Genomic DNA, 23,011 nt, shown 5'->3' with positions numbered 1-23,011 from the left:
TTCACGATGGCTGCGACCTTGTCGGGTTCATGTATGGTGCGGCATTATGGGAGGAAGGATAATTGGCCCCCATTTTATCGATGGCAATCTAAATGGTGCAATGTATGTTGATTTCTTACGTAATGTTCTACAGATGTTACTACATGATGTTTCACTGCATGACAGAATGGCGCTGTATTTCCAACATGATGGATGTCCGGCACATAGCTCGCGTGCGGTAGAAGCTGTATTGAACAGCATATTTCATGACAGGTGGATTGGTCGTTCACCGGATCTGACGCCCCGGGATTTCTTTGTGTGGGGAAAGTTGAAGGATATTTGCTATCGTGATCCACTGACAACGCCGTGGTACATGCGTCAGCGCATTGTCAGTGCATGTGCGAACATTACGGAAGGCGAACTACTCGCTGTTGAGGGGAATGTCGTTACACGTATTGCCAAATGCATTGGGGTTGACGGACATCATTTTCAGCATTTATTGCATTAATGTGGTATTTACAGGTAATCACGCTGTAACAGCATGCGTTCTCAGAAATGATAAGTTCACAAAGGTACATCTATCACATTGGAACAACCGAAATAAAATGTTCAAACGTACCTACGTTCTGTATTTTAATTGAAAAAACCTACCTGTTACCAACTGTTCGTCTAAAATTTTGAAGCATATGTTTGTGACTATTACAGCGCCATCTATCACGAAGCGAAAAAAGAGGTCCAACTAAAACATTCATATTTCTTTACGTACTACACGAATATGTGATAAAAATGGGGGTTCCTATTTTATGAAAACGCAGTTGATATCCGTTTGAGCTATGGCAGCGCCTTGTAGCGGGCCAACCATAGCGCCATCTGCTTTCCCCCTTCAAGCTAGACGAATTTCTTTCTTTGTAGTTTTTTCGTTTGACCCTTATTTCGTGAGGTATTAGGCCCGGTCACGATCAATGGACCACCATGTATATTAGTAACATATGAAAATTTGGGCCAAACCGGGACTCAAACCCGGCTTTCCCGCACTACTGTGTCTGCTTTCTTACTTTAACAGAAACTGCCACATTATTCGTATATTATTATATAGTATTATTTGCTAGCTCCACAGTAGATCCTCTACGACCTCATCCCCTTACCCCATCTTCTCCTTTTCCTTGAACACATCGGCACACTATATATTGTCCGCCGCCTTGATCCCCCTCACCCCCTGGTGTCTCCCTTCCTCTCCACTCCCAACCAGTTGCCGCGCCTTTACCGTTGTGCCCCTCCCTCTCGCCATCTCACACCCTCCATCTCCTTTCCCAACACAACTTCCACCGTCTACCCCTCCCAGATGATGAGCTTCGCCCTGACATCTACCCTTCCTACCAACTCTAACCCCCTCTTCCTGCCTTCTCCTCAGGGCTCCCTCCTCCCCCTCCCTCCTTCTGAGCGGATTTCCCCTCCCACTCCCCCTCCATCTCTTGGGCCTTCTTTCAGTGTCTCTGCACTCCCTCCTGCCCTGTCTTCCCTTTTCCTCTCCCGCCCCACGTGTCTCCTGCCTCTTCGTGAACCCACGGTTGTCCCTCCTCTCTTCATCCCGCCGCTTCCTCAGCTGCCCCATGCTCTCCCCTCCTTTTCCATCCTCTCTGACCTTTCCCTTGGCAGGTCCCACCTGGCAGTTTTATTCTTCGTCGTGTGTGCTCCAAGTGGGTTTTAAGTGTGTTGTTTCGGAGTGTTTTTAATACTGTGGCCAACTTTTAACCTGTGCATGCGCATTCGGTGTCTTCTCTGTGTTTCAAGAATCGCCAACTGTGTTTTTTAACTTTCTGGTGACATTTTTAACTGTCCCCCATGAACGTCTACATGTCCATGTCTTTTTACCTCCATTTTCTCCCCTTACTCTGTTTTCTGTTCCCCTTTTTTATCTCCTTATGTATGTATCATTTTATTCTTGTTTTAGTTGTCGTGTCTCTCACCTGCCCATATTGGGCAGGGGAATAAAATCACAATAAAGAAAAAAAAAGATCCACAGTAGGATCTTCAATGCAAAATAAATTATACAGAAGAGCCTATATTAGCATTCCACGTCCAGATTTTAAGACAAGTCCGAGAAAAGCCTTACACCATATACACATCCATTAGCTGACAATCGTCTTCTGGCACTTCATCCATTACAAAATTAATTTGACATTGGCCTATGACATAGCCACATCTTCGCTTTTATGTCCCCTCTACATAGTTTCCAGCGCCGCCCTGCTAAACTTTTTCTGATATGTCCATTGCTGTTGCAGTAAAGCCCACCTGCAAGGCAATATGGCAGTTTCGTCGCTAGAGCTTACTGCCTCTCACTTATTAAAGCAGGTATACGAGGTGCCATCCGTCCCCTATATGAAGGGCTTAGTGGTACAAGTCCATTACCTCCACCTTTCTGCCTATAATGCTTCTGCAATTAATGATCCAAACAAACAGAAAGAAAGGTTCATCTCTAGCAAGAAGCCGTATGCTTGAATATTTCTGGTATCTCAACTGCAGATTTTTCAGCGCTCATTTAACCTTAGGACTCTGTATCTCACAATGAACAAAAATGGACTTCTACCACTATTGAAATAAGCCCTTCATATGTAACTAGTGATTACATTAAAAGTCCTACCACAAATCTCGGTTACTCGCTTTGTAAAATTTTTTTCTATGTGTACGTGTATTGTGATTCATTTCCCGTATTCCTAGTACTTATGCAGCTAATTTTGATTACTTCATCATCATCATCATCATCATCATTTAAGACTGATTATGCCTTTCAGCGTTCAGTCTGGAGCATAGCCCCCCTTATACAGTTCCTCCATGATCCCCTATTCAGGGCTAACATTGGTGCCTCTTCTGATGTTAAACCTATTACTTCAAAATCATTCTTAACCGAATCCTGGTACCTTCTCCTCGGTCTGCCCCGACTCCTCCTACCCACTACTGCTGAATCCATGAGTCTCTTGGGTAACCTTGCTCCTCCCATGCGTGTAACATGACCCCACCATCTAAGCCTGTTCGCCCTGACTGCTACATCTATAGAGTTCATTCCCAGTTTTTCTTTGATTTCCTCATTGTGGACACCCTCCTGCCATTGTTCCCATCTACTAGTACCTGCAATCATCCTAGCTACTTTCATATCCGTAACCTCAACCTTGTTGATAAGGTAACCTGAATCCACCCAGCTTTCGCTCCCATACAACAAAGTTGGTCGAAAGATTGAACGGTGCACAGATAACTTAGTCTTGGTACTGACTTCCTTCTTGCAGAAGAGAGTAGATCGTAGCTGAGCGCTCACTGCATTACCTTTGCTACACCTCGCTTCCAGTTCTTTCACTATGTTGCCATCCTGTGAGAATATGCATCCTAAGTACTTGAAACCGTCCACCTGTTCTAACTTTGTTCCTCCTATTTGGCACTCAATCCGTTTATATTTCTTTCCCACTGACATTACTTTCGTTTTGGAGATTCTAATCTTCATACCATAGTCCTTACATTTCTGATCTAGCTCTGAAACATTACTTTGCAAACTTTCAATCGAATCTGCCATCATAACTAAGTCATCCGCATATGCAAGACTGCTTATTTTGTGTTCACATATCTTAATCTCACCCAGCCAGTCTATTGTTTTCAACATATGATCCATAAATAATATGAACAACAGTGGAGACAGGTTGCAGCCTTGTCTTACCCCTGAAACTACTCTGAACCATGAACTCAATTTACCGTCAACTCTAACTGCTGCCTGACTATCCATGTAAAGACTTTTAATTGCTTGCAAAAGTTTGCCTCCTATTCCATAATCTTGTAGAACAGACAATAACTTCCTCCTAGGAACCCGGTCATATGCCTTTTCTAGATCTATAAAGCATAGATACAATTCCCTGTTCCACTCATAACACTTCTCCATTATTTGCCGTAAGCTAAAGATCTGACAACCTCTAAGAGGCCTAAACCCACACTGATTTTCATCCAATTGGCCCTCAACTAATACTCGCACTTTCCTTTCAACAATACGTGAGAAGATTTTACCCACAACGCTGATTAAAGAGATACCTCTGTAGTTGTTACAATCTTTTCTGTTTCCATGTTTAAAGATTGGTGTGATTACTGCTTTTGTCCAGTCTGATGGAACCTGTCCCGACTCCCAGGCCATTTCAATTATCCTGTGTAGCCATTTGAGACCTGACATTCCATTGTATTTGATGAGTTCCGACTTAATTCCATCCACCCCAGCCGCTTTATTGCACTGCAATCTATTGACCATTTTTTCCACTTCCTCAAATGTGATCCTATTTCCATTGTTATTCCTATCCCAGTCTACCTCGAAATCTGAAACATTACTGATCGCATTTTCACCTACATTGAGCAACTCTTCAAAATACTCCCTCCATCTGCCCAAGGCATCCACAGGATTCACCAGCAGTTTTCCTGACCTGTCCAAAATACTTGTCATTTCCTTCTTACCTCCCTTTCGAAGACTGCTAATTACACTCCAGAATGGTTTTCCAGCAGCTTGACCCATAGTCTCCAACCTGTTTCCAAAGTCTTCCCACGATTTCTTCTTGGATGCTGCAATTATCTGTTCGGCTTTGTTTCTTTCTTCAACATAACTTTCTCTGTCTACCTGGGTTCTGGTATGTAGCCATTTTTGATACGCCTTCTTTTTCCTTTTACAGGCTGCCTTGACTGTATCATCCCACCAAGCTGTTTGCTTCATCCTACTTTTACACACTATTGTTCCAAGACATTCCTTAGCCACTTCTAGTACTGTGTCCCTGTACCTTGTCCATTCCTTTTCCAATGACTGTAATTGACTACATTCAACTTTAACATTGATTACTTCCGCTGTTTAAATACAGGATACCCTGTATTTAAAATTCGTATCCATTTTTTCCAACTTTTTTAAATATTTTACGTTTTTTTCCATATTTTCCGTATTTTTAGTGTTCTGTACCTCAATCGGTAAAGACATAGTCAAAGAAATTGGTACAGGCGTGCGTATTCAAATACAGAGATATGGAAACACGCAGAATACGGCGCTGCGGTCGGCAACGCCTGCATAAGAAAAGTGTCTGGCGCAGTCGTTAGATCGGTTACTGCAGCTACATAGCAGGTTGGTTGGTTGGTTGTTTCGGGGAAGGAGACCAGACAGCGAGGTCATCGGTCTCATCGGATTAGGGAAGAATGTCGGCCGTTCCCTTTGAAAGGAACCATCCCGGCATTTGCCTGGAGCGATTTAGGGAAATCACGGAAAACCTAAATCAGGATGGCCGGACGCGGGATTGAACCGCCGTCCTCCCGAATGCGAGTCCAGTGTCTAACTACTGCGCCACCTCGCTCGGTACATAGCAGGTTATCAAGATTTAAGTGAGCTGGAACGAGGTGTTATAGACGCCGCTCGAGCGATGGGACGCAGCATCTCCAAGCTAGTGGTGAAGTGGGGATTTTCCCGTACGACAATTTCACGAGTGTTCGCAGATATCAGGAATCAGGTAAAAACATGAAATCTTCGACATCGTTGTGGCTGGAAAGATCGTACAAGAGCGGGGCCAACGACGACTGAAGAGAATTGTTCAACGCCACACAAGTGCTACGCATCCGCAGATTGCAGCAGATTTCAGTGCCGGGGCATCAACAAGTGTCACCGTGCGAACCATTCAACGAAATAGCAGCGGAAGGCCCACTCGTATGCCATTGATAACTGCACGACACAAAGCTCTACGCCTCTCGTGGGCCTGTCAACACCGACATTGGTCTGTTGACGACTGGAAACATGTCTTGTCTGACCAGTCTCGTTTCAAATTGTGTCGAGCGGATGGACGTGTACGGGTGTGGAGACAACCTCATGAACACATGGGCTGTGCATGTCAGCAGGGGACTGTTTCAAGCTGGTGGACACTCTATAATGGTGTGGAGTGTGTGCAGTTGGGGTGATATTTGGCCCCTGATACTGAAACATCCCCTTAGGAAAATTTATAAATGGCAGTGCTGGAACACCTCTACGTTATTTGATTTTCAAACAGCTGAGCAGAACTGAACGTACTCACACATTTCGCTCTTTACTTATTCTGATCAACACTAAACTGAAACGCCGGCCGAAGTGGCCGCGTGGTTCTGGCGCTGCAGTCTGGAACCGCGAGACCGCTACGGTCGCAGGTTCGAATCCTGCCTCGGGCATGGATGTTTGTGATGTCCTTAGGTTAGTTTAGGTTTAACTAGTTCTAAGTTCTAGGGGACTAATGACCTCAGCAGTTGAGTACCATAGTGCTCAGAGCCATTTGAACCATTTGAACTAAACTGAAACACAATATTTTTAGCGCAACGCAATCTGACTTTCAATAATCCCTACAAAAGAATGGCCTTGACTAACAACAACCGGTACCTTTCATGAATCACTTCACCTCACAGAAGAAATCTTCGTTACTCGAACTACTGCAACACAGTGAACGCCAATATTGGTCCAAATGGCCCTGAGCACTACGGGACTTAACTGCTGACGTCATCAGTCCCCTAGAACTTAGAACTACTTAAGCCTAACTAACCTAAGGACATCACACACATCCATGCCCGAGGCAGGATTCGAACCTGCGACCGTAGCGGTCGCGCGGTTCCAGACTGTAGCGCCGAGAACAGCTTGGCCACACCAGCCGGCGAACGCCAATACTGCCAGTTAAATAAAAGATTCTAACTACTGACAGGCATAGTTAGCAAATGAAAGTTTTTGATGGAGAACAAATAATGTATTTACCTTAATGTCATCAAAAGTCGTAATACGTGGTTATTACAAATGATTGAAGCGATTTCACAGCTCTACAATAACTTTATTATTTGAGATATTTTCACAATGATTTGCACACACATACAAAAACTCAAAAAGTTTTTTTAGGCATTCACAAATGTTCGATATGTGCCCCTTTAGTGATTCGGCAGACATCAAGCCGATAATCAAGTTCCTCCCACACTCGGCGCAGCATGTCCCCATCAATGAGTTCGAAGGCATCGTTGATGCGAGCTCGCAGTTCTGGCACGTTTCTTGCTAAAGGAGGTTTAAACACTGAATCTTTCACATAAACCCACAAAAAGAAATCGCATGGGGTTAAGTCGGAAGAGCGCGGAGGCCATGACATGAATTGCTGATCGTGATCTCCACCACGACCGATCCTTGGTTTTCCAATCTCCTGTTTAAGAAATGCCGAACATCATGATGGAAGTGCGTTGGAGCACCATCCTGTTGAAAGATGAAGTCGGCGCTGTCGGTCTACAGTTGTGGCATGAGCCAATTTTCCAGCATGTCCAGAAACACGCGTGAAACTTGCCCGCACGCGTTCAAACGTTTCCTCGCTCACTGCAGGCCGACCCGTTGATTTGCCCTTACACAGGCATCCAGAAGCTTTAAACTACGCATACCATCGCCGAATGGAGTTAGCAGTTGGTGGATCTTTGTTGAACTTCGTCCTGAAGTGTCGTTGCACTGTTATGACTGACTGATGTGAGTGCATTTGAAGCACGATATACGCTTTCTCGGCTCCTGTCACCATTTTGTCTCACTGCGCTCTCGAGCGCTCTGGCGGCAGAAACCTGAAGTGCGGCTTCAGGCGAACAAAACTTTATGAGTTTTTCTACGTATCTGTAGTGTGTCGTGACCATATGTCAATGAATGGAGCTACAGTGAATTTATGAAATCGCTTCAATCATTTGTAATATATATATATCAGTTTATGACATCCAGTCTTACAAATTTCCTTTTTCTGACGGACAAACGCCCAGATCGTCCGCTCTCAAAACTCCGCCATCTCTCTCCGCACATCCACCACTGCTGGCGGCTCACCTCCAACTGCGCAAAGCTACGCGCTGTTCACATCCAACTGCCCAACACTCCAATAGCAAATATTCCAACTACAAACCAACCACAGACAGCACACAGCACAGTCAGTGATTTTCATACAGAGCGCTACGTGGCGTTACCAATATAAAAACCTAAACAGCCTACTTACAATACATCTAGACACGTACATAAGCATCCAGCCTAACCACCTGCGTTCATTCATGTCCACTGTGCATTCCGACGGACTTGGGTAATTCCAGCAGGACAATGCGACACACCACACGTCCAGAATTGTTACATACTCGTTCCAGGAATACTCTTCTGAGTTTAAACACTTCCGCTGGCCTCCAGACTCCCCAGACAGGAATATTGTTGATCACATTTAGGATGCCTTGAACGTGCTGTTCAGAAACGATTTTCACCCCCTCGCACTCTTACGATTTTATAGACTCCCCTACCGGATTCATGGTGTCAGTTCCCTCCAGCACTGCTTCAGACATTAGTCGAGTCCTTACCACGTGGTACTGCAGTACTCCTGTGTGCTCACGAGGCTCCTACACGATATAAGGCAGGTAGGCGTTTTATTGAAATTTCCTGGCAGATTAAAACTGTGTGCCGGACCGAGACTCGAACTCGGGATCTTTGCCTTTCGCGGGCAAGTGCTCTACCAACTGAGCTACCCAAGCACGACTCACGCCCCGTCCTCACAGCTTTACTTCTGCCAGTACCTCGGCTCCTACCTTCCAAACTTTGCAGAAGCTCTCCTGCGAAACCTGCAGAACTAGCACTCCTGAAAGAAAGGATATTGCGGAGACATGGCTTAGCCACAGCCTGGGGGAAGTTTCCAAAATAAGATTTTCACTCTGCAGCGGAGTGTGCGCTGATATGACACTTCCTGGCAGATTAAAACTGTGTGTCGGACCGAGACTCGAACTCGGGACGTTTGCCTTTCGCGGGCAAGTGCTCTACCAACTGAGCTACCCAAGTACGACTCACGCCCCGTCCTCACAGCTTGACTTCTGCCAGTACCTCGCCTCCTACCTTCCAAACTTTACAGAAGCTCTCCTGCGAACCTTGCAGAACTATCACTCCTGAAAGAAAGGATATTGCGGAGACATGGCTTAGCCACAGCCTGGGGGATGTTTCCAGAATGAGATTTTCACTCTGCAGCGGAGTGTGCGCTGATATGAAACTTCGTGGCAGATTAAAACTGTGTGCTGGATCGACAGTCGAACTCGGGACCTTTGCCTTTCGCGGGCAAGTGGTAGAGCACACAGTTTTAATCCGCCAGGAAGTTTCATATCAGCGCACACTCCACTGCAGAGTGAAAAATCTCATTTTAGGCGTTTTATTTCTTGAGTATTAACTTTGCTGGCAATTTCAGAGACCAAAGCAGGCCGAAAGGCACAGTGCGTACAGCAGATGACCTGCGGCCATCCGGACAGCCGCAGAGGAATCGCCGGGATTCCGCACGAGATGATTGTCGCTCCCACGGTGCTAAAGGGTTTTACAGTGGAGAGGGCGTTGTAAAGCACAGTAAAGGCCTCGGAAGACGGGCAACAATGAGCCGCGGGCGTAGAATACAAGGAAGACAGCGCCCATCTCCCAGTAGGAGAGCAATATACCGGGGGACGCCACGCAGGCTCTGAGAAAGCTTCAGGTGTTTACGGCTCTGTGCTCTCGGAAGAACGCGGCACGCCAGGTGTGAGGGCTCTACAAGCGCGAGACTGCAATTTTCTCGTCCCAAAAATACCTCATGTCTATAAAGCAGTGAAATGTGGCAATGGTAGTGACACACCTCACCGGCTCCCGTGAGATCACCGAAGTTAAGCGCTGTCGGGGATGGGTGACCATCCAGGCCGCCATGTGCTGTTGCCATTTTTCGGGGTGCACTCAGCCTCGTGCTGCCAATTAAGGAGCTACTCGACCGAATAGTAGCGGCTTCGGTCAAGAATACCATCTTACGACCGGGAGAGCGGTGTGCTGACCCCATGCCCCTCCCATCCGCATCCTCCACTGAGGATGACACGGCGGTCGGATGGTCCCGGTAGGCACTCGTGGCTTGAAGGCGGAGTGCTGCTGCTGCTTTAGTGACACACCAAAATCACCATAGTAATGCGTTGTAGTAGCTACATTTATTACAAACAAAACCATTATAAAATCACAATAACAGTAATACAGGCCAGATCACTTGGACAAATAACAAATAAATTTCTTTAACCGGAACCGGAAAATGTAGACTGGCAATGGCAAGGAAAGCGTTTCTGAAGATGAGAAATTTGCTAACATCGAGTATAGACTTAAGTGTCAGGAAGTCATTTCTGAAAGTATTTGTATGGAGTGTAGCCATGTATGGAAGTGAAACATGGACGATAAATACACTCCTGGAAATTGAAATAAGAACACCGTGAATTCATTGTCCCAGGAAGGGGAAACTTTATTGACACATTCCTGGGGTCAGATACATCACATGATCACACTGACAGAACCACAGGCACATAGACACAGGCAACAGAGCATGCACAATGTCGGCACTAGTACAGTGTATATCCACCTTTCGCAGCAATGCAGGCTGCTATTCTCCCATGGAGACGATCGTAGAGATGCTGGATGTAGTCATGTGGAACGGCTTGCCATGCCATTTCCACCTGGCGCCTCGGTTGGACCAGCGTTCGTGCTGGACGTGCAGACCGCGTGAGACGACGCTTCATCCAGTCCCAAACATGCTCAATGGGGGACAGATCCGGAGATCTTGCTGGCCAGGGTAGTTGACTTACACCTCCTAGAGCACGTTGGGTGGCACGGGATACATGCGGACGTGCATTGTCCTGTTGGAACAGCAAGTTCCCTTGCCGGTCTAGGAATGGTAGAACGATAGGTTCGATGACGGTTTGGATGTACCGTGCACTATTCAGTGTCCCCTCGACGATCACCAGTGGTGTACGGCCAGTGTAGGAGATCGCTCCCCACACCATGATGCCGGGTGTTGGCCCTGTGTGCCTCGGTCGTATGCAGTCCTGATTGTGGCGCTCACCTGCACGGCGCCAAACACGAATACGACCATCATTGGCACCAAGGCAGAAGCGACTCTCATCGCTGAAGACGAAACGTCTCCATTCGTCCCTCCATTCACGCCTGTCGCGACACCACTGGAGGCGGGCTGCACGATGTTGGGGCGTGAGCGGAAGACGGCCTAACGGTGTGCGGGACCGTAGCCCAGCTTCATGGAGACGGTTGCGAATGGTCCTCGCCGATACCCCAAGAGCAACAGTGTCCCTAATTTGCTGGGAAGTGGCGGTGCGGTCCCCTACGGCACTGCGTAGGATCCTACGGTCTTGGCGTGCATCCGTGCGTCGCTGCGGTCCGGTCCCAGGTCGACGGGCACGTGCACCTTCCGCCGACCACTGGCGACAACATCGATGTACTGTGGAGACCTCACGCCCCACGTGTTGAGCAATTCGGCGGTACGTCCACCCGGCCTCCCGCATGCCCACTATACGCCCTCGCTCAAAGTCCGTCAACTGCACATACGGTTCACGTCCACGCTGTCGCGGCATGCTACCAGTGTTAAAGACTGCGATGGAGCTCCGTATGCCACGGCAAACTGGCTGACACTGACGGCGGCGGTGCACAAATGCCGCGCAGCTAGCGCCATTCGACGGCCAACACCGCGGTTCCTGGTGTGTCCGCTGTGCCGTGCGTGTGATCATTGCTTGTACAGCCCTCTCGCAGTGTCCGGAGCAAGTAAGGTGGGTCTGACACACCGGTGTCAATGTGTTCTTTTTTCCATTTCCAGGAGTGTAGTTTGGACAAGAAGAGAATAGAAGCTTTCGAAATGTGGTGCTACAGAAGAATGCTGAAGATTAGATGGGTAGATCACATAACTAATGAGGAGGTATTGAATAGGTTTGGGGAGAAGAGAAGTTTGTGGCACAACTTGACTAGAAGAAGGGATCGGTTGGTAGGACGTGTGTTGAGGCATCAAGGGATCACCAATTTATTATTGGAGGGCAGCGTGGAGGGTAAAAATCGTAGAGGCAGACCAAGAGATGAATACTCTAAGCAAATTCAGAAGGATGTAGGTTGCAGTAGGTACTGGGAGATGAAGGAGCTTGTACAGGATAGAGTAGCATGGAGAGCTGCATCAACGAGTCTCAGGACTGAAGACTACAACAACAACAACAACAACAACAACAAAAACAACAACAACCGGAACAAGGCCCATAATACTTGAAATTTGAATATGAGTAGGTAAATATGCTCAGGTAAAGCTTTACTTAAACAGTACGAATATCCATACAATTTCCATCAGAACTCTCATTACTTCCAATCAGCTGAGGAACAGGGAATTGTATCTATGCTTCATAGATCTAGAAAAGGCATATGACCGGGTTCCTAGGAGGAAGTTATTGTCTTTTCTACGAGATTATGGAACAGGAGGCAAACTTTTGCAAGGAATTAAAGGTCTTTATATAGATAGCCAGGCAGCAGTTAGAGTTGACGGTAAATTGAGTTCATGGTTCAGAGTAGTTTCAGAGGTAAGACAAGGCTGCAACCTGTTGTTAATATTATTTATGGATCATATGTTGAAAACAATAGACTGGCTGGGTGAGATTAAGATATGTGAACACAAAATAAGCAGTCTTGCATATGTGGATGACTTAGTTGTGATGGCAGATTCGATTGAAAGTTTGCAAAGTAATATTTCAGAGCTAGATCAGAAATGTAAGGACTATGGTATGAAGATTAGAATCTCCAAAACGAAAGTAATGTCAGTGGGAAAGAAATATAAACGGATTGAGTGCCAAATAGGCGGAACAAAGTTAGAACAGGTGGACGGTTTCAAGTACTTAGGATGCATATTCTCACAGGACGGCAACATAGTGGAAGAACTGGAAGCGAGGTGTAGCAAAGCTAAAGCAGTGAGCGCTCAGCTACGATCTACTCTCTTCTGCAAGAAGGAAGTCAGTACCAAGACTAATTTATCTGTGCACCGTTCAATCTTTCGACCAACTTTGTTGTATGGGAGCGAAAGCTGGGTGGATTCAGATTACCTTATCAACAAGGTTGAGGTTACGGATATGATAGTAGCTAGGATGATTGCAGGTACTAGTAGATGGGAACAATGGCAGGAGGGTGTCCACAATGAGGAAATCAAAGAAAAACTGGGAATGAACTCTATAGATGTAGCAGTCAGGGCGAACAGGCTTAGATGGTGGGGTCATGTTACACGCATGGGAGAAGCAAGGTTACCCAAGAGACTCATGGGTTCAGCAGTAGAGGGTTGGAGGAGTCGGGGCAGACCAAGGAGAAGGTACCTGGATTCGGTTAAGAATGATTTTGAAGTAATAGGTTTAACATCAGAAGAGGCACCAATGTTAGCACTGAATAGGGGATCATGGAGGAACTGTATAAGAGGGGCTATGCTCCAGACTGAACGCTGAAAGGCATAATCAGTCTTAAATGATGATGATGATGATGGTGGTGGGGTCATGTTACACGGATGGGAGAAGTAAGGTTACCCAAGAGACTCATGGATTCAGCAGTAGAGGGTAGGAGTCGGGGCAGACCGAGGAGAAGGTACCTGGATTCGGTTAAGAATGATTTTGAAGTAATAGGTTTAACATTAGAAGAGGCACCAATGTTAGCACTGAATACAGGATCATGGAGGAATTTTATAAGGGGGACTATGCTCCAGACTGAGCGCTGAAAGGCATAATCAGTCCTAAATGATGATGATGATGATGAGCTGAGGAACAGATTAACGGTAAGAACACAGATCTTTTAAGAGTTGGCTAGCCAACTTTCCTAAACAAAACTACATACAAATGACTAAAAGAATTAAGGAGCTGCTTCAAGTTTACTTACTCAGTTGATTAATCAACAATATTCTTAGAATGATTACAACTAGAACATGACCATATGTCAGTACCCCTAAAATGACGTCGCTTCAATATTGCGTGTGAGTTAGCGACAACACGAGCTGACCAAGGATTCAAATCAATACGAGAGGCCCAGGAGACAGGAAGTGACACAGAAATGTACTCAACTTTGCACTGCAATTGGACTTCGGATACTGTAATTCTCCCCCGGAAAGATGGAATTACGCAACAGTGACAATATAACGCAAAATGTACAGGAGAGGACAGGGCCTTAAATACCTCTCTGCCCCCATGGCGCTCTGCTCCCAGTACGAGGTGCATTCACGTTCTAAGGCCTCCGATTTTTTTCTAATTAACTACTCACCCGAAATCGATGAAACTGGCGTTACTTCTCGACGTAATCGCCCTGCAGACGTACACATTTTTCACAACGCTGACGCCATGATTCCATGGCAGCGGCGAAGGCTTCTTTAGGAGTCTGTTTTGACCACTGGAAAATCGCTGAGGCAATAGCAGCATGGCTGGTGAATGTGCGGCCACGGAGAGTGTCTTTCATTGTTGGAAAAAGCCAAAAGTCACTAGGAGCCAGGACAGTTGAGTAGCGAGCATGAGGAATCACTTCAAAGTTGTTATCACGAAGAAACTGTTGCGTGACGTTAGCTCGATGTGCGGGTGCGTTGTCTCGGTGAAACAGCACACGCGCAGCCCTTCCCGGACGTTTTTGTTGCAGTGCAGGAAGGAATTTGTTGTTCAAAACATTTTCGTAGGACGCACCTGTTACCGTAGTGCCCTTTGGAACACAATGGGTAAGGATTACGCCCTCGCTGTCCCAGAACATGGACACCATCATTTTTTTCAGCACTGGCGGTTACCCGAAATGTTTTTGGTGGCGGTGAATCTGTGTGCTTCCGTTGTGCTGACGGCCGCTTTGTTTCTGGACAGAAAAATGACATCCACGTCTCATCCACTGTCACAACCGACGAAAAGAAAGTCCCATTCGTGCTGTCGTTGCGCGTCAACATTGCTCGGCAACATGCCACAAGGGCAGCCGTGTGGTCGTCCGTCAGCACTCGTGGCACCCACCTGGATGACACGTTTCGCATTTTCAGGTCGTCATGCAGGATTGTGTGCACAGAACCCACAGAAATGCCAACTCTGGAGGCGATCTGTTCGACAGTCATTCGGCGATCCCCCAAAACAATTCTCTCCACTTTCTCGATCGTGTCGTCAGACCGGCTTGTGCGAGCCCGAGGTTGTTTCGGTTTGTTGTCACACGATGTTCTGCCTTCATTAAACTGTCGCACCCACGAACGCACTTTCGACACATCCATAACTCCATCACCACATGTCTCCTTCAACTGTCGATGAATTTCAGTTGGTTTCACACCACGCAAATTCAGAAAACGAATGATTGCACGGCCGGCCGGTGTGGCCAAGCGGTTAAAGGCGCTACAGTCTGGAACTGCGTGACCTCTACGGTCGCAGGTTCGAATCCTGCCTCGGGCATGGTTGTGTGTGATGTCCTTAGGTTAGTTAGGTTTAAGTAGTTCTAAGTTCTAGGGGACTGATGACCTTAGAAGTTAAGTCCCATAGTGCTCAGAGCCATTTGAACCATTTGAATGATTGCACGCTGTTCAAGTAAGGAAAACGTCGCCATTTTAAGTATTTAAAACAGTTCTCATTCTCGCCATTGGCGGTAAAATTCCATCTGCCGTACGGTGCTGCCATCTCTGGGACGTATTGACAATGAATGCGACCTCATTTTAAAACAATGCGCATGTTTCTATCTCTTTCCAGTCCGGAGAAAAAAAATCGGAGGCCTTAGAACTTGAATGCACCTCGTATGCTCGCGTCGACCGCTGCCAGTTTTCTGTAACACAACAACCGGTTGTGAGCTCTGCAACATCCATGTTCTAATTTATATTTACGTGACAAACCCTATTTCTAGGGCTATATTTTAATTTTGACAAATGGATCTACGCCGACATTTGTAAAAACGGCGGTGGTACATTAGTCCATACTAATGTAAAATTGCCACCTTCTGAAGAAGACAAATTTAAATTTTTTGAAACCTAGGTAAAGAATTCTTTATCCATTGCAACTGGTCGGCTGTTTATAATTTTATTACGTGGAATCGTTGCTGTTGTGCAGCTATGTTTAAAATACTTTATTATTTGTTCATAACACAGAGTACAGTCCAACTATTACCGATACTGAGCGACATCTGACGTTTTACCTATGACATCGATGGCATCAGCATTACCGGTCACCCGCAACGCCGCATTACTAATATCTTAGCTTCGTATATAAGTTCGTAGAGCTTTTCCACAAGTTTAAACAACAGATGCACATAATAGAAAATTTAGTCATCAATAATACATTCACTTTCACCATTCACACTGAAGAACCAAAAAAACTGGTACACATGCCTAATATCAGAATGAGATTTTCACTCTGCAGCGGAGTGTGCGCTGATATGAAACTTCCTGGCAGATTAAAACTGTGTGCCCGACCGAGACTCGAACTCGGGACCTTTGCCTTCCACGGGCAAGTGCTCTACCAACTGAGCTACCGAAGCACGACTCACGCCCGGTACTCACAGCTTTAATTCTGCCAGTACCTCGTCTCCTACCTTCCAAACTTTACAGAAGCTCTCCTGCGAACTTTGCAGAACTAGCACTCCTGAAAGAAAGGATATTGCGGAGACATGGCTTAGCCACAGCCTGGGGGCAGTTTCCAGAATGAGATTTTCACTCTGCAGCGGAGTGTGCGCTGATATGAAACTTCCTGGCAGATTAAAACTGTGTGCCCGACCGAGACTCGAACTCGGGACCTTTGCCTTCCACGGGCAAGTGCTCTACCAACTGAGCTACCGAAGCACGACTCACGCCCGGTACTCACAGCTTTAATTCTGCCAGTACCTCGTCTCCTACCTTCCAAACTTTACAGAAGCTCTCCTGCGAACTTTGCAGAACTAGCACTCCTGAAAGAAAGGATATTGCGGAGACATGGCTTAGCCACAGCCTGGGGGAAGTTTCCAAAATAAGATTTTCACTCTGCAGCGGAGTGTGCGCTGATATGAAACTTCCTGGCAGATTAAAACTGTGTGCCCGACCGAGACTCGAGACAGGCAAAGGTCCCGAGTTCGAGTCTCGGTCGGGCACACAGTTTTAATCTGCCAGGAAGTTTCATGCCTAATATTGTCTAGGGGCCCAGCTAGCACGCACAAGTGCCGCAAAACGACGTGGCATGGACTCGAGTAATGTCTGAAGTAGTGCTGGAGGGAACTGACACCGTGAAACCTGCAGGGCTGCCCGTAAATCCGTAAGAGTAGGAGGGGGTGGAGATCTCTTCTGAACAGCACGTTGCAAAGCATCCCAGATACGCTCAATAATGTTCACGTCTGGGAAGTTTGGTGGCCAGCGGAAGTGTTTAAAGTGAGAAGAATGTTCTTGGAGCCACTCTGTAGCAATTCTGGATGTGTGGGATGTCACATTGCCCTGATGGAATTAACCAAATCCGCTGGAATGCACAATCGACATGAATGATGATGATGATTATGATGTTTGGTTTGTGGGGCGCTCAACTGCGGTTACAAATACCCATCCTTTACTCAGTGCAATCTCGCCACTTGAATGAATGGCCGAGCGGTTCTAGGCGCTTCAGTCTGGAACCGCGCGACCGCTACGGTCGCAGGTTCGAATCCTGCCTCAGGCATGGATGTGAGTGATGTCCTTAGGTTAGTTAGGTTTAAGTAGTTCTAAGTTCTAGGAGACTGATGACCTCAGATGTTGAGTCCCATAGTGCTCAGAAATGTGAACCATTTGATTGTTGGTTGTTGGTTGGTTTGGGGAAGGAGACCAGACAGCGAGGTCATCGGTCTCATCGAATGAGGGAAGGAAGTCGGCCGTGCCCTTTTGAAAGGAACGATCCCGGCATTTGCCTGGAGCGATTTAGGGAAATCACGGAAAACCTAAATCAAGATGGCCGGACGCGGGATTGAACCGTCGTCCTCCCGAATGCGAGTCCAGTGTCTAACCACTGCGCCACCTCGCTCGGTTGAACCATTTGAATGAATGATGATGAAATGATGAGGACAACACAAACACCCAGTCATCTCGAGGCAGGTGAAAATGCCTGACCCCGCCGAGAATCGAAGCCGGGTGGGCATAAATGGATGCAGGTGATCAGACAGGATGCTTAAGTCGTGTCACCTGTCACAGTCGTATCTAGACGTATCAGGGCTCGAGATCACTCCAACAGCACACGACCCACACTATTACAAAATCTCCACCTGCTTGAACAGTCCCCTGTTCACATGCAGGGCCCATGGATTCATGAGGTTGTTTCCTTACGCATACACGTCCATCCGCTCGACACAATTTGAAACGATACTCGATGATCAGGTAAGATGTTTGCAGTCATCAACGGTCCAATGTCGACCCAGGCGAGGAGTAAAGCTTCGTGTCGAGCAGTCATCAAAGGTACACGAGTGGGCCTTCGGCTCTGAAAGCGTATATCGATGATGTTTGGTTGAATGGTTCGCTCGCTGACACTTGTTGATGGCCCAGCACTGAAATCTGCAGCAATTTGCGGACGGCTTGCACTTCTGTCACGCTGAACAATTGTCTTCAGTCGTCGTTGGTCCCGTTCTTGCACAATATTTTTCCGGGCCCAGCGATGTCGGAGATTTGATGTTTTACTGAATTCCTGATATTCACTGTACACTCTTACGGAAAATCCTCACTTTATCGCTATCTCGGAGATGCTGAGTACCGTTGGTTTCGTACGCCCACTATACCACGTTCAAACTCACTTAAATCTTGATAACCTCTGTAAGAGGTCCGAGCAGATGTAATTTCGATGTATTGCTCACGCGCTGCCTGCGATATGTAAGGTATAAGAGAATCGCTGACCAGAGAGCAGTGTTGACTGCAGTGGGAACTGCGTAGCTGTAGCAGTAAGTTGTTGCTAGTCTAGTGTGGAGTCTGCTCTGGTCTGGTCTGGTGTATCGTGTTGGCTGGACCGGTCGCGGTGCAGCGATGCCGGAGCCTGAGCATTATTGCATAAGGTAAAAAGCAGCCTCGCGCACATGTAGTATTGTTATCTCAAGTCCCATGTAAATGTTTTAAAAATCTCCTAATAATAATCTTTCTCATAAAAAGTAACTTTTAACAACCATTCATTTCAATTTAAAGAATTTACTAATTTCTCCCATCCATGATCATCCCGATTGTTGCAAAAGAAAAATCAGTTGCTTCCTTTCATAAATGACAAATCTATCGGCCAGCATTGCACAGGACTGTGCCAAGAAAAATCTATTGTAAGAGCAGATATACACTCCTGGAAATTGAAATAAGAACACCGTGAATTCATTGTCCCAGGAAGGGGAAACTTTATTGACACATTCCTGGGGTCAGATACATCACATGATCACACTGACAGAACCATAGGCACATAGACACAGGCAACAGAGCATGCACAATGTCGGCACTAGTACAGTGTATATCCACATTTCGCAGCAATGCAGGCTGCTATTCTCCCATGGAGACGATCGTAGAGATGCTGGATGTAGTCCTGTGGAACGGCTTGCCATGCCATTTCCACCTGGCGCCTCAGTTGGACCAGCGTTCGTGCTGGACGTGCAGACCGCGTGAGACGACGCTTCATCCAGTCCCAAACATGCTCAATGGGGGACAGATCCGGAGATCTTGCTGGCAAGGGTAGTTGACTTACACCTTCTAGAGCACGTTAGGTGGCACGGGATACATGCGGACGTGCATTGTCCTATTGGAACAGCAAGTTCCCTTGCCGGTCTAGGAATGGTAGAACGATGGGTTCGATGACGGTTTGGATGTACCGTGCACTATTCAGTGTCCCCTCGACGATCACCAGTGGTGTACGGCCAGTGTAGGAGATCGCTCCCCACACCATGATGCCGGGTGTTGGCCCTGTGTGCCTCGGTCGTATGCAGTCCTGATTGTGGCGCTCACCTGCACGGCGCCAAACACGCATACGACCATCATTGGCACCAAGGCAGAAGCGACTCTCATCGCTGAAGACGACACGTCTCCATTTGTCCCTCCATTCACGCCTGTCGCGACACCACTGGAGGCGGGCTGCACGATGTTGGGGCGTGAGCGGAAGACGGCCTAACGGTGTGCGGGACCGTAGCCCAGCTTCATGGAGACGGTTGCGAATGGTCCTCGCCGATACCCCAGGAGTAACAGTGTCCCTAATTTGCTGGGAAGTGGCGGTGCGGTCCCCTACGGCACTGCGTAGGATCCTACGGTCTTGGCGTGCATCCGTGCGTCGCTGCGGTCCGGTCCCAGGTCGACGGGCACGTGCACCTTCCGCCGACCACTGGCCACAACATCGATGTACTGTGGAGACCTCACGCCCCACGTGTTGAGCAATTCGGTGGTACGTCCACCCGGCCTCCCGCATGCCCACTATACGCCCTCGCTCAAAGTCCGTCAACTGCACATACGGTTCACGTCCACGCTGTCGCGGCATGCTACCAGTGTTAAAGACTGCGATGGAGCTCCGTATGCCACGGCAAACTGGCTGACACTGACGGCGGCGGTGCACAAATGCTGCGCAGCTAGCGCCATTCGACGGCCAACACCGCGGTTCCTGGTGTGTCCGCTGTGCCGTGCGTGTGATCATTGCTTGTACAGCCCTCTCGCAGTGTCCGGAGCAAATATGGTGGGTCTGACACACCGGTGTCAATGTGTTCTTTTTTCCATTTCCAGGAGTGTATATGCGTTATCCGCCGACTTCACTGAGGTAAGAATTTTTCTCTTTTTATTCAGAATGATCTTTCAGGGTCATGACGCAGCACTGCTGACGTCCAAAATTTACCAGGTTAAATTCACAGTCAATTATTCAAAGGTTGTAACTGAGTCACATTTATTATTGAGAGATTAGTCACATTGTATTATTGCAAGATTACCGAATTTATCTCAGGGAGGTTACGCTGAATGTGAATGAACGACGTAATTATATTTTTTACTGTAGAGAAGTTTAGGAATTTTTCTTATTTGAGGTTACACTAAATGAGAATATTATTTATTCATATTATATTTTATTTTGTGGGGAGGTTACACCTCCCAATTGTAGCAGCAGTAACCGATCTAACAACTGCGCCAGACACTTGTCTTATATAGGCGTTGCCCACCGCAGCGCCGCATTCTGCCTGTTTACATATATCTGTGTTTGAACACGCATGCCTATACCAGTTTCTTTGGCGCTTCAGTGTATATACGCTAAGGAGACATGGATCGTTGTGGTAGTGGAATGTTCACTTGAGCTATTTTAAATGCGGGTTTAGGACTACTGATTCTTACGGAATATCACTGTATGACTTCCTAAAAATGATGACATCCATTTATAGATTCTGATTTGTTAACGATACAGAGTAGAGCACAAGTCCAATCATGGCTAACTCCGACCAAGACCTGACGCCTATGTAAGTTCTTGATGGTATCTGCATTACCAGCCAATTGCAACGTCACATTACTAATATACTGGGTTGGTGCATAAATTCGTAGTGTTTTTCCGTAAGTTTGAACAACACAAACACATAATAGAGAACTCATTCATCAATAATACGTTCACCTTCAGTGTTTAGAATAGTATTCCAACGCGGGAGTAACTTTTGGATTCCGCGTCTGTAGACATCGCGCGGTTTTGAGCCAAGTAAGCGTCGACCCATATTTGGAACGCAGTTTCATCCAGAAAGAAAGTTAGACAGAGAGTGTAAGAGATGAAAATTGGAGGGTACAAGATCAGATGATTGAAGTGTGTGCGGAATGACTTCCCGACCCAACTCCTGTGTAGTGTTTTCTTGTCAGTCTACCAGAATACATGTAGGGGCAATCGTGGAGTAGCATCACTTCACACAGTCTTCCTGGTCGTTCTTCTTGGACTACGTCTGTAAGACGTCTCAATTGTTGACCATAAATGTCAGAACTGATGTTCACAGCTCAGGGGAGCAAGTCGTAGCACACCACACCGTCGCTGTTCCAGTACATGCATAACGTTACTTTTGTGGATGAGCGTAGGTCTTTGTATGAGGAGTTGCTCCTTGTTAGGGCTTAACCTATCCTTTCTTCCCCCCCCCCCCCCCCCCCCCCCCCCCCTGCTTGTGCCGTGTGTCGTATGTAGACACCATTTTGACGGTGTACTACGGCTCGGCCATCTGCCAGAACGGTTCGAAACTTCACCGGCGCACAGAACAAACATCAAATGTGAAGCAGCTACGAGGAAGTTTGGCTCTGAGCACTATGGGACTCAACATCTTAGGTCATAAGTCCCCTAGAACTTAGAACTACTTAAACCTAACTAACCTAAGGACATCACACACAACCATGCCCGAGGCAAGATTCGAACCTGCGACCGTAGCAGTCCCGCGGTTCCGGACTGCAGCGCCAGAACCGCTAGACCACCGCGGCCGGCTACGAGGAAGTTTGTCTATGTACATTAGTGGCTTTAAAAAAAATATGAGGCATTTGTTATTGAACGACCCTCGTGCTGTTCTTGTCGTCTTCAGTCCAGAGTCTGTTTTGATGCAGCTCTCCATGCTACTCTATCCTGTGCAAGCTTCTTCATCTCCCAGTACCTACTGCAGCCTACATCCTTCTGAATCTGCTTAGTGTATTCATCTCTAGGTCTCCCTCTACGATTTTTACCCTCCACGCTGCCCTCCGATATTAAATTGGTGATGCCTCACAACATGTCCATACAAATACTTTCAGAAACGACTTCCTGACACTTACATTTATACTCGATGTTACCGAAATTTCGTCTTCAGAAACGCTTTCCTTGCTATTGTCAGTCTACATTTTATAACCTCTCTACTTCGACCATCCTTAGTTACTTCGCTCCACAAATAGCAAAATCCATCTACTACTTTAAGTGCATCATTTCCTAATCTAATTTCCCCAGCATCACCCGACTTAATTCGACTACATTCCATTATCCTCGTTTTGCTTTTGTTGATGTTCATCTTATATCCTCCTTTCAAGACACTGTCCATTCCGTCCAACTGCTCTTCCAGGTCCTTTGCTGTCTCTGACAGAATTACAATGTCATCGGCGGACCTCAAAGTTTTTATTTCTTCTTCGTGGATTTTAATTCCTGCTCCAAATGATTCTTTTGTTCCCTTCACTGTTTGCTCAATACACAGATTGAATAACATCGGACATAGGCTACAACCCTGTCTCACTCCCTTCCCAATCACTGCTTCCCTTTCATGCTCTTCGACTCTTATAACTGCCATCTGGTTTCTTTACAAATTGTAAATTTC

General features: G+C 46.8%; 2 non-coding genes across 2 annotated transcripts; both read right to left on the bottom strand.

Annotated features, from left to right (window-relative positions):
- Positions 1-16,205: 16,205 nt before the first annotated feature.
- On the bottom strand, positions 16,206-16,280 carry Trnap-ugg (transfer RNA proline (anticodon UGG)). Its single transcript has one exon. It is a non-coding gene; the product is annotated as a tRNA-Pro (tRNA).
- Positions 16,281-16,506: 226 nt separating this feature from the next.
- Trnap-ugg (transfer RNA proline (anticodon UGG)) lies at positions 16,507-16,581 on the bottom strand. Its single transcript has one exon. It is a non-coding gene; the product is annotated as a tRNA-Pro (tRNA).
- Between the last annotated feature and the right edge of the window lie 6,430 nt (positions 16,582-23,011).

Source organism: Schistocerca cancellata, chromosome 12 (assembly GCF_023864275.1).
Source record: "Schistocerca cancellata isolate TAMUIC-IGC-003103 chromosome 12, iqSchCanc2.1, whole genome shotgun sequence".
Classification (NCBI taxonomy): Eukaryota; Metazoa; Arthropoda; class Insecta; order Orthoptera; family Acrididae; genus Schistocerca; species Schistocerca cancellata.
This window is presented reverse-complemented; position numbering and strand designations above follow the sequence as displayed.